Raw genomic sequence first — 13,114 nt, forward strand, 5'->3', positions numbered from 1 at the left:
TTCAGCCCATGTGGTTGCGTGTTTTGGTGTTGCTGATCAGGTGGGGGTGTGTTTTGGATGGAAACCATGGAAAAACCACCATGGCTGCCAACCATGGTGGCTGCCACCCTCTACCACCAACGGCCACCACAAGGGTGGTTGTATGTGTGTGTGTTTATAATTTTTAGTGTGTGTTTAGTTTGGAAATACGCTTTGTAAATTGTAAAAAAAAATAGAATAATGGAAAGAAACTCAAAACCACCACAGTGAGGTGGTGGCTGCCGCCTCCTGCCTTCACCGGGTGGCGGTGTGCCTTGTTTGGTTTGTAACTCGTTTGGATGTATGGACAAGGGACTAAAACCCTAATGGGCCTAGCAAAACCGTAATTGACCCAACGAAACCCTAATGGGCTTAAGGACTTGATTTTGGGCTATGATGGGGTTGGAAACCCTAATTAGGGTTTAGAAAACCCTAATATTGGATTTATGGGCTTGGACTTATCGGGACCCACATTTTGGCCATTGGAATGGAAGTGTGTATTAAGCCCAATCACACCATATGAGTTATTTAGAAGGGTGATGGACTTAATGGATTAAGTTCTTAATGGGTTAAGTGAGAAACACTTAACCCTAATCGTCATTTTATGTGAAACCCTAATTTCACTTGGGTTTATTGTTGGGCATTTCTATTGGACCTTGATGATTGGGTTATTAATGGGCCATCCAAGATCAAGCAAATAGACTAGAATAATTAATGGGTTTTGAGGTAAGGCCCATGTGAGGAGTTTGGGCCCAATTTGGAAAATTGAGCCATAGATGGGCCATAGTTTGGGCCTTAATGGTTATATGATATTGGGCCATTAGAATGACAATTGTTGGACTGAAATAAATAGTTGGGCCTTAGTATAAGGCCATGTAAAGGTTTGGGCCCAATTTGGAAAATTGGGCCATATGTTGGGCTTTGACTCACAGTTGACTTTTGGGCCTTTGGATTGGGCCTTGGGCTTGACTAAAGCTAAGTTAGGGGTAAAGTATTATTTAACCCAAGTATGTACATATGGTTATGTGTTGGAACCCAATTATTAATTGGGTGTTATTTTGATGTTGACAGTTCGGGAACCTGTCATCCAGCAGCTGGGGGTGGGTCTGCGGGACTTCAACAGTGTGAGGTGAGTTACCTTCCAGTAGCGGTGGGCCTACGGCCACAATGTTGGCCCACCAGTAGGAGTTGTATGTTAGATGATTGTCTTTGTGATATTCATCTAGGTTTGCTACTACCTGCTATGTTTATGTGCTAGCATGATATGTTATGATATGTGTGGTAGTAGTAGTAGAGGGTGAAATAGTCCCCAGAGTTCAGTTGTTAGGACCGAAGGGTAGGTCGGGCACCTCAGATATGTATGGCAGTATGTTTATGCTATGATATTATGTGTTAGTAGTAGGAGGTGAAATATTCCTCGTATCTCGGTCGTAAGCACCGAAGGGTAGGTCGGGCACCCCAGATATGCCTGACAATATGATTATTTTATGATATGTGTGGTAGTAGTAGTAGGGGTTGAAATAGTCCCCGGAATTCGGTTGTTAGGACCGAAGGGTAGGTCAGCACCCTAGAATGGCTTGACACGGGTAGGTCAGCACTCCAGAATGGTTTGATACTAGTAGGTCAGCACCCTAGAATGGCTTGACACGGGTAGGTCGGCACCCCAGAATGGGCGGACCGGGTAGGTCGGGCACCCCAGAATTGCCCGACAGTATGTATGCTATGTGATTGTATGATATGTGGTATGATGGGGGAACTCACTAAGCTTTGTCACAATTAGCACTTTTGGCTAGGAAATTCCGTCCTCAGGTAAGTAAGGACTATTGTGAGATTTGTGCTAACACTCCTAAGTGTTCAATATGAGTTCCTAAGGAGCCATAAAGTGTTAGAATGCAAATCTCTCCAAGTATAGTGAATCTCTCCCAAATCTCTCCAAGTATAGTAAATCTCTCCCAAATCTCTCCAAGTATGTGAAATCTCTCCCAAATCTCTCCAAGTATAGTGAATCTCTCCCAAATCTCTCCAAGTATGTGAAATCTCTCCCAAATCTCTCTAAGTATGCGAAATCTCTCAAAGAATAGTGAATCTCTCCCAAATCTCTCCAAGAATAGTGAATCTCTCCCAAATCTCCCCAAGTATGCGAAATCTCTCCAAGAATAGTGAATCTCTCCTAAATCTCCCTAAGTATGCGAAATCTCTCCAAGAATAGTGAATCTCTCCCAAATCTCTCCAAGTATGTGAAATCTCTCCCAAATCTCCCTAAGTATGCGAAATCTCTCCAAGTATGTGAAATCTCTCCCAAATCTCCCTAAGTATGCGAAATCTCTCCAAGAATAGTGAATCTCTCCCAAATCTCTCCAAGCATGTGAAATCTCTCCCAAATCTCTCCAAGTATGTGAAATCTATCCCAAATCTCTCCACGTATCTCAAATCTCTCTCAAATCTCCCTAAGTACCTTCCTTAGTCGAAAACAACTCAAAACCGGAAGAGGAAACCCAAAAAGGACCCTTTTGGTCCGGAACCTCTTGGTCCGGAACCTCTTGGTCCAGAACCCTCTTGGTCCGGACTCCTCTTGGTCCTGAACCTCTTCGCCGGAACCCTCTTGGTCCGGAACCCTCTTGGTCCGGAACCCTCTTGGTCTGGACTCCTCTTGGTCCGGAACCCTCTTAGCCGGAACCCTCTTGGTCCGAAACCCTCCGGGTCCGGAACCTCTTAGTCCGAAATGTCTTCTAAGGAGCCAAGAGGAATTTCATCTCGGAACCTTCTTATCTTCGGACCTCCTCGCATGCGCCGGAAGGCTAGCCTGACTTCGGAATCCGAGAAGGCACTCCGGAATGCGACCTTTGACTCCGGAACTTGAGAACCTCCTTCGGAACTCGTTCAGCGCCTCCGGAACCTCCCTGCCAACTACTTCGGAACCTCGCATACCCTCCTCTCCCCTCCGGAATTTAACTTAGAGCTTCGGAATTTACCCTAGAGCTCCAGAATTTAGCATACAGCTTCGGAAATTGCCCAAGAGTTCCGGAATTCACTATTTAGCCCCGGATTTTGGACTATTCCTGACCTTTTTATCATTTTAAGATATTTTGAGGTCGGGAATCCCACCAAACTCGTGTTTTTCTTAACTGAGACCCCTAAAACCATTATTTTAAGCATATTTTTCATAAAAATAAATGTTGGGATTTAGGAAAACCTTATCCTAAATCAAGAACAGGACAAAAGGATTGACTTTGTGATTTGATGAAATTCCTCGTTTCCCATGCAAATCACAATATTCCATGCTTTACCCACCAAATATTCATGCATGGACCACCAGATCCCCATGCATCAAAGACTCCTTTCCTTTTCCTTATACTCCAAAGCAACGACAGTGAGGGAGTTTAGACTCCACATTTTCTCTCACTTTTCCCATTTTCTCTCAAAAACTCATCTTCAAGCAAGAACTTGCTGAAATCAAAACTCTCAATTTCTCCCTGGAGTTGTAAGGTAAATTCCTTCACTCATCTAATATTTTATAATATTTCAAGATGAACCCATATTATTTTACTCATAATAATATGTGATGATCATCCTTACGAGAACATCCCTCCCAGGGAAGTTCCTCATCTCAGCAAGAGTTTAAGCTTGAGATCTTCACTCCATAACTCCATACAACTCCTCAACCAACTCAAGGTGAGCTTCATACCCCACCTTTTTCAATATTTTAATGTTTTTGGGGGAGAGTACAAGTCAAATCTTGCCTAAATACTTGCATACTTGCATGTATACGTATGTTTGTATGTGTGTGGTAATATTATTAAATTATTATTTTAGTAATATCCTCATGAACGTAAGATTTCACAACTTCATAAGAAACAGAAGATACTTTGTGTACAAAAGAGCCTCCCAACTATTGGATGTGTCCAACTTAAGCCCTTTATCTATGCTTTCATGTCTAGAAATAAAACTTATAAAAAGGAACCTTGATAAGTTGACACTTATTCTAGTGATTTTCGAAAATGGGAACTTTGTGACTATTTTGCAAACTGTCAGGGGGTATTTTATAAATATTCAACATAAAAGTTTGCATAAAAAAAATACACAAATAGAGCCTTTATGACAGAAATATTTGCGTGTCATAAACTGCTGTCGTAAAACGTCCAAGAACATAAGTAATGTTCTATATGTCATAAAACAGAAAATGCGTGTCATAACCGGCAGTTATAAATTTATACAAATTATAACTTGACACTTTTTTTCTCTTGACTAAAATGACTTATTTTTTAATAAACGAAAAGGAACGAACACGAGCACCTAGTTAACGAGCACAATCAACGATATGGAACGAGAACGATATCTTTATTCAACAAGTACAAATTTCATTATTTATCTAACAAATAATGGATCTCTAACGATTGCTCAAAAGGTTGTTAATACTCCAGTCAAACAAATCTCAAAAGTACCTAAATATAAAAATATTAGTGTACGTCTAAGTCCTGTAAGGAGTTATAGTCAGAGTCTCCTGAAGGGAGAGCGGAAATTTGTGTATAGATCTATACGGGGTTGACACCCCGCACCTTCGCTGTTCGCGACAGCTAGACAGGCCAGTCTAGGGTGACAAATGTCTTTATCCAAACCGAGGGCGCCTGAGAAACGCCAAAACAGGCACTTCGTCAGATTAGTATGGTTATAACGACTCACTAGAATATATTATATTAACTAGAAATTTATGTAAGGAAAACCTCATAAATAAATTTTGGCACATTGTGTTGACTATCCTACACGTGATAAGTGATGGTCCGCATTTGTTGTGTTGACTGTCCTTCTTCATTGCGTAGAATGTCCACAATAGCCATGTTGATTTTTCTCCTACAAGTATAGAGTCGTAATACTGCTATTTTTACAAATTAAAAAGCGTAGGACTCTATGGAAAACGTTTGTAAACGATTTTGATAACGATAAACTAACCCACACATATACATAGTTGGAAACTAGAACTTACGATTATTTTATAGCAGAAAATATAGGATTTTCTGGGGAAAACGATTTTTCTACGATTTTGATAACGATAAACTAGAACGCACGCACTCAATTTTACTCGAGAAGAGAAACAAGATTTTCAACCATATTTTCCTTTTTGAAAATAAGGGATTTTTCTTGAGACGGTTGGTTGTTACTATTCAAAAGAACGATTCTCAGACACAACACGCTTTTACAAATCACACTACTTTTCAAAATCACTCCTTATAAGGATGAACAAAAGTAATGTCATACACACACATATCCATGATTTTCAAGGCAAGACTTCAAAAGATTTCATAGAAAATATCGGATTTTCTGAATGTACAATAAGAACGATTCTAAACATGTGTAAACGATTTTATACAAAAATGCTTATGAACTCACCAACTTTTTAGTTGACGCTTTTCAAAACGACTTGTATTCTCATGTATCTAGTAAGCAGGTAACAAGGGATGCAGATGCAGGGCTATTTAGCCGTAGTTTGAAATTTCTACTTATGTCTCTTTTATGTAACACGAAGAACAAATACAATATGTAAACAATGTAAGTTTGTTATCTCAATGTATGATGTTTGGAATGCTCTGTTTCATTTATATTCAATTGTTATGATACTGCACAATGAAGTCACCGCCTCCGGACGTTTCCGCCATCTGGTCCGGGGGTGTGACAGATTGGTATCAGAGCATTGTTTATAGTGAACTAGTATATCTAGCCATACAAGATATACAACTATAAATACAATTGGACTAAAACACACTCTGCTTAAAAGTATACTTTAAAAAGATAAGTATTTGATAAAAGTATACATATCTACTAACACAGTATCATAACGAGAAGAAACCGAAAGTAACTAAAGGTTGAACACTACAGTCAAACCTGGGCAGTTATGTAATCATATTTGGGATCAATATAGCCTGATCAACTATATTTATTTGAGATATGACCAACATGTGCTTGGGAGTGATGGTGGTGTTGCAACGAACCTAAAACCTAACAACTATGCGTACAAGAGAATACTAGAATCGAATATCAAGTTTAAAATACTATAGGAGTATTTCAGGATACTATGAACCCCTCCCACACCTAAACTTTCCCCCGTATATCTCGTACCTCGATTCTCGCACAAACAAGTAATTGAAATTCCTCTCCAAGACTTCTACTACCCTGTCCCGGTAAATTACAGATGGGGCAAGGAGAGACTAGAAGAAGTCCATGAGGAAAAATCCAGAAGTGGATCCTAAGGAACACCAAGGGATAAATCGTGAAAGGGAGAATTCCGATTAAGAACCCAGCAAGGATAAAAGCGCCAAGGAAACCCTTGATAAGCTTTGCCTAATTGATAGTAGATCAGAGACCCTTTCACCTTTCTTTTTGCAGATACATAAACATCCGATATAGGTACTCCTGGAATAGACATACCTAGAAACAAAACGATACCCACGCAAACACAAGTTGAGAAATTGGCTCTTATCTCATTTAGAGCGTATCTCCATAAAAGACAACCCGATCCACAATCAACGTGTACCGAACTCCGATAGCCAACGCCCTCACGAATCAGACATCCGTTTAAACCACAAGTAACCCAAAGTGACTCCCGGTTTCCAACCCTCTATCATGGAGTAATGGAGACCATAAACAAAGCCCGATATATAGGAATGTAAATCCGATCCCCCAACAAGTAACCGAAACACCATCCCAAATGCCTTACGAGACCCACAAGTAGGACCAGAAAACTATGTAGACCATGTGCACTCTTTAAAAGAGCAAATGGTCATTTGGAGACCACAACTCATAGCAATCAAGGCTAGGACAGCCTTAGTAGCGTAAGGAACACAAAAAGGGCACCCTTAATATAAGTGAAATGGCCAAGCACTTTGTGCGCCTAACGAGAATCACCACACTACTCGCCTTAGGTCCATAATCCCCTTAATCACAACCAGTAGTAGTAAATCAAGAGGAGTACATCCTCCAAGAATCCATACAACTGAATCCGTTAACTATAGTGCTAGCTACGTGCTATTTTGACGGACTTTACGTCAGACAATACATGTTTCCACTCTCTCCCATAACTGCATCATGGGGATGTAGGTTGACCCGATTAACACCAGTATGTTAAGATTATAGGAGTAAACCCACCTCAAACTAGCTACAAGTGTATACAAGCTCACCTTTCGTATGCAACAGGGTCATGTCTTCCCATGGAGACAACCAGTACCCTGACGATGCACCGGTCTTGCGAATAGACTCCGCCACTTTCCAAGCCACTGTAACAGCGGCTGTGGCAGCCGTCATGGCATACTTCAATGCCAACGACACAAGCAAAGCTGGAAGCAGTGTTGGTAACTCCAACCGTAACAACAACCAAGGAAACCAACGAAGAACAACTCACCCATGCACTCAAGGACCTAAACCTAAGAACAAGAAACGAAAGTTCGGGAACGAAAAAGGAGATAGTTCGACTCAAAGGCTTACTAAAAGACAACAAGCGGAACCAGTCCCTACCCCCACTAACCCTACACTTCCCCCATCTAGACCATCATACCTTGGGGACAATCCACCATGCAACAAGTGCAAATACCATCATTGGGGAGCCTGCCAGACATTTCGTTGCAAAAGGTGCAATAAGATGGGGCACACCTCCCGCTACTGTAGGGCCCCGGCCCCATGCGTCACTCCACCCTCAACCCAGAAGTAAGTCCAGTTTGTCACAAGTGCGGTGCAACATGACATTTCAAGAGATATTGTCCAACAGAGAGGACTAACGAAGGAGTCGACAACTAGACAGGAGTTGATGACAAGGAACCCTACCACAGCTTTTGGTACGTTCCACGATAAACTTAAGCATCGATCAATCACAAAAGTTTTTGGTTAATTAAAAACATAATCCAAAAACTATTGTCTCGTTAGAGCAAATCCTGTAAATTACGGGAAGCTAGGGATCCTTACGAATGGACCATGATGGTCCCATGTGAACGTTAGTATCACCTATGATTAGGATTCCGCAAACTAAGAACGTGCGATTCCGCCTTACTTTCTGTCCCTGGGCTGAATAACGATTGGGACAGAACCCTACAGTCAACCATCTCTAAAGATCCTAAGTATGTACGGTTAGGTCACCTCCATCTATAGTGGAAGGACCTGGCAAAAGTCGGATTACGAATTCCCTTGCCTTATAGCAGCACCCACGAACACTAGAACACCTAACAAGCAGAAACGAGATAGATCCAATGGTAACAACGAAAACGAAACCAGCAACGATAAGAACACGAACACTAGAACACCTAACAAGCAGAAACGAGATAGATGCAATGGTAACAACGAAAACGAAACCAACAACGATAAGAACACGAACACTAGAACACCTAACAAGCAGAAACAAGACAGATCCAATGGTAACAACAAAAACGAAACCAGCAACGATAAGAACACGAACACTAGAACACCTAACAAGCAGAAACGAGATAGATCCAATGATGACAACGAAAACGAAACTAGCAACGACAAGAACACGAACATTGGAACACCTAATAAACAAAAATAAGATAGACCCAAATGGTAACAACGGAAACAAAACTAGCAACGATAAGACCATGAACATAGAACATCCTGTCATTCCTAGCAACCAGTGCTCCTCGAATCGACATAACAACAAGAAGTCCAATGCTATCAATTGGCACGGACAGGCTTGATCCTCACCTTACAAACCTCGAGCACTACAAATACACTTTCGTCCTACTCCACCGGGTAACGAAACTCTTTCAGCCGGTAACGGCAAATCCGTAGCAACCAGACACCTAAGTTCTGGTGTGAGAAATACCATGCCCTTCCCTAGCCCCGATAAAGATTTAAAAATCAAGGAGCAAAAGGCATTAAGGGAATCCGAAAGGCTTCCAACCTTCCTCCAGAGGTTCCTATAACCCCTTTGGAAACCTCAACCATGTGCTAAGCAGAGATGGAATCACCTTGACTCCTAGAACCACCCCAATAACCAAACACCCGATACCACTTAGCACAGTCACAAGAACAGATAGTGTCTGATCGCAAGATCGACATAATAGATAAGGGAAACATCAGACCCAGTCCCTAACCACAGGAAGCACCTGTCTAACTTATAAGAGAGAAAGACGAAATTACCATAGGCACCACCGACTACGAATAAGCCAAACAAACCCATCCTCAAGGATCGATACTCCCTACCCCCGAATCGGAGACATGTTCAACCAACAACGAGGACTGGCAGAGGTCTACCTACCATTAGCTCGAGAAAACTATAAGAAGAAAACCCCCAAGATAATCTAAGACTCATAAGGTTAACTACACCACTCGCAAACGCAACCTGGGTGACCATAGTACCAACTCCTAAGACCCATAATACTCTACTTCTAGGACACCAGGATTTCGATCCCTAGAAGACCATTCAAAAGGCCTCGCCAAGAAAGGGCCCGATAACTCATAGTCTCCGATTAACATAAGGAACTAGTTTGGGCATTTCACCTTCCATGTGCTCAGCGCTCATGAGGTCAGACCGCCGAAACTCTAGAAATTCCACCTGTCGAGGTCAAGGTAAACACGAATCAACACCCCGAAGAGAAGCATGTGAAGTGGACATTGACAAAGTTGAATGCCCACTTGCTTCCAATCGAGTATTCATATGACAACAACTACCACTCGAGCATAGGAGTTGCACCCCTCGAGGCCCTGTATGGCCAGAGGTGCAGATCATCCTCTGTTAGGCTAAGATGACAAACGCCCAATAGCACACTCACTAGACCCGAGAGTATTCGATAAACCACGGAGAGGATAGTCAAAACCCAAACACGACCTCAAACATCGTAACACCGACAAAGGAACTATGTAGATGACATCTTAAAAATCCCAAGTAGGGATTGGGGTATTATTTAAGAACTCTCCTCGAGGAAGAGTAACTCGAATCAAAAAGGAAAAGTGAACTAAACTCCCGATGCACCAGACCCTTTGAGATCCTCGCATAGATCGACCCGGTAGCCTACCAACTCCAATTACCCTCCGAATTTGGTAACACACACTCTATATTCCATGTATCGAACCTAGAAAGTGTCTATCGGACAACTCTCCTAGTCCCACTAGATAAGAGTAAGGCGAACCAGAACCTCCTAATCATTGATCCGCCTATCGAGACAATGAACAGAAAAGTTAAGTACACAAAACAAAACCGCATCCTGATTGTGAAGGTTCGAGAGAACGCTAGGCGTGAGCCGGAATTCACTTAGGAGCGCGAAAACCAAATAACTCAAAAGTACCTTCATCTATTCCCATATTCATGACTCTATCTTTCGAAAGAATTTCGGGACGAAATTCCCTCTAACGGGGGGATGATGTCACAACTAGCACTTTTGGCTAGGAAATTTTGTCCTCAGGTAAGTAAGGACTATTGTGATATTTGTGCAAACACTCCTAAGTGTTCAATATGAGTTCCTAAGGAGCCATAAAGTGTTAGAATGCAAATCTCTCCAGGTATAGTGAATCTCTCCCAAATCTCTCCAAGTATAGTGAATCTCTCCCAAATCTCTCCAAGTATGTGAAATCTCTCCCAAATCTCTCCAAGTATAGTGAATCTCTCCCAAATCTCTCCAAGTATGTGAAATCTCTCCCAAATCTCTCTAAGTATGCGTAATCTCTCCAAGAATAGTGAATCTCTCCCAAATCTCTCCAAGAATAGTGAATCTCTCCCAAATCTCCCTAAATATGCGAAATCTCTCCAAGAATAGCGAATCTCTCCCAAATCTCCCTAAGTATGCGAAATCTCTCCAAGAATAGTGAATCTCTCCCAAATCTCTCCAAGTATGTGAAATCTCTCCCAAATCTCCCTAAGTATGCGAAATCTCTCCAAGTATGTGAAATCTCTCCCAAATCTCCCTAAGTATGCGAAATCTCTCCAAGAATAGTGAATCTCTCCCAAATCTCTTTAAGCATGTGAAATCTCTCCCAAATCTCTCCAAATATGTGAAATCTATCACAAATCTCTCCACGTATCTCAAATCTCTCTCAAATCTCCCTAAGTACCTTCCTTAGTCGAAAACAGCTCAAAACCGGAAGAGGAAACCCCAAAAGGACCCTTTTGGTCCGGAAGCTCTTGGTCCGGAAGCTCTTGGTCCAGAACCCTCTTGGTCCGGATTCCTCTTGGTCCGGAACCCTCTTGGTCCGGACTCCTCTTGGTCCGGAACCTCTTAGTCCGGAATGTCTTCTAAGGAGCCAAGAGGAATTTCATCTCGGAACCTTCTCATCTTCGGACCTCCTCGCATGCGCCGGAAGGCTAGCCTGACTTCGGAATCTGAGAAGGCACTCCGGAATGCGACCTTTGACTCCGGAACTTGAGAACCTCCTTCGGAACTCGTTCAGCGCCTCCGGAACCTCCCTGCCAACTACTTCGGAACCTCGCAGACCCTCCTCTCCCCTCCAGAATTTAACTTAGAGCTTCGGAATTTACCCTAGAGCTCCAGAATTTAGCATACAGCTTCGGAAATTGCCCTAGAGTTCCGGAATTCACTATTTAGCCCTGGATTTTGGACTATTCCGGACCTTTTTTATCATTTTAAGATATTTTGAGGTCGGGAATCCCACCAAACTCGTGTTTTTCATAACTAAGACCCCTAAAACCATTATTTTATGCTAAAATTAATTATTTTAAGCATATTTTTCATAAAAATAAATGTTGGGATTTAGGAAAACCTTATCCTAAATCAAGAAAAGGACAAAAGGATTGACTTTGCGATTTGATGAAATTCCTCATTTCCCATGCAAATCACAGTATTCCATGCTTTACCCACCAAATATTCATGCATGGACCACCAGATCCCCATGCATCAAAGACTCCTTTCCTTTTCCTTATACTCCAAAACAACGACAGTGAGGGAGTTTAGACTCCACATTTTCTCTCACTTTTCCCATTTTCTCTCAAAAACTCATCTTCAAGCAAGAACTTGTTGAAATCAAAACTCTCAATTTCTCCCTGGAGTTGTAAGGTAAATTCCTCCACTCATCTAATATTTTATAATATTTCAAGATGAATCCATATTATTTTACTCATAATAATATGTGATGATCATCCTTAGGAAAACATCCCTCCCAGGGAAGTTCCTCATCTCAGCAAGAGTTTAAGCTTGAGATCTTCACTCCATAACTCCAGACAACTCCTCAACCAACTCAAGGTGAGCTTCATACCCCACCTTTTTCAATATTTTAATGTTTTTGGGGGAGAGTACAAGTCAAATCTTGCCTAAATACTTGCATACTTGCATGTATACGTATGTTTGTATGTGTGTGGTAATATTATTAAATTATTATTTTAGTAATATCCTCATGAACGTAAGATTTCACAACTTCATAAGAAACAGAAGATACTTTGTGTACAAAAGAGCCTCCCAACTATTGGATGTGTCCAACTTAAGCCCTTTATCTATGCTTTCATGTCTAGAAATAAAACTTATAAAAAGGAACCTTGATAAGTTGACACTTATTCTAGTGATTTTCGAAAATGGGAACTTTGTGACTATTTTGCAAACTGTCAGGGGGTATTTTATAAATATTCAATATAGAAGTTTGCGTCAAAAAAAAAAAAATACACAAATAGAGCGTTTATGACAGAAATATTTGCATGTCATAAACTGCTGTCGTAAAACGTCCAAGAACATAAGTAATGTTCTATATGTCATAAAACAGAAAATGCGTGTCATAACCGGCAGTTATAAATTTATACAAATTATAACTTGACACTTTTTTTCTCTTGACTAAAATGACTTATTTTTCAATAAACGAAAAGGAACGAACACGAGCACCTAGTTAACGAGCACAATCAACGATATGGAACGAGAACGATATCTTTATTCAACAAGTACAAATTTCATTATTTATCTAACAAATAATGGATCTCTAACGATTGCTCAAAAGGTTGTTAATATTCTAGTCAGACAAATCTCAAAAGTACCTAAATATAAAAATATTAGTGTACGTCTAAGTCCTGTAAGGAGTTATAGTCAGAGTCTCCTGAAGGGAGAGTGGGAATTTGTGTATAGATCTATACGGGGTTGACACCCCACACCTTCGCTGTTCGCTACAG

This window comes from Lactuca virosa, chromosome 3 (genome assembly GCF_052849685.1).
Source record: "Lactuca virosa cultivar CGN04683 chromosome 3, Lactuca_virosa_CGN04683_v6, whole genome shotgun sequence".
Classification (NCBI taxonomy): Eukaryota; Viridiplantae; Streptophyta; class Magnoliopsida; order Asterales; family Asteraceae; genus Lactuca; species Lactuca virosa.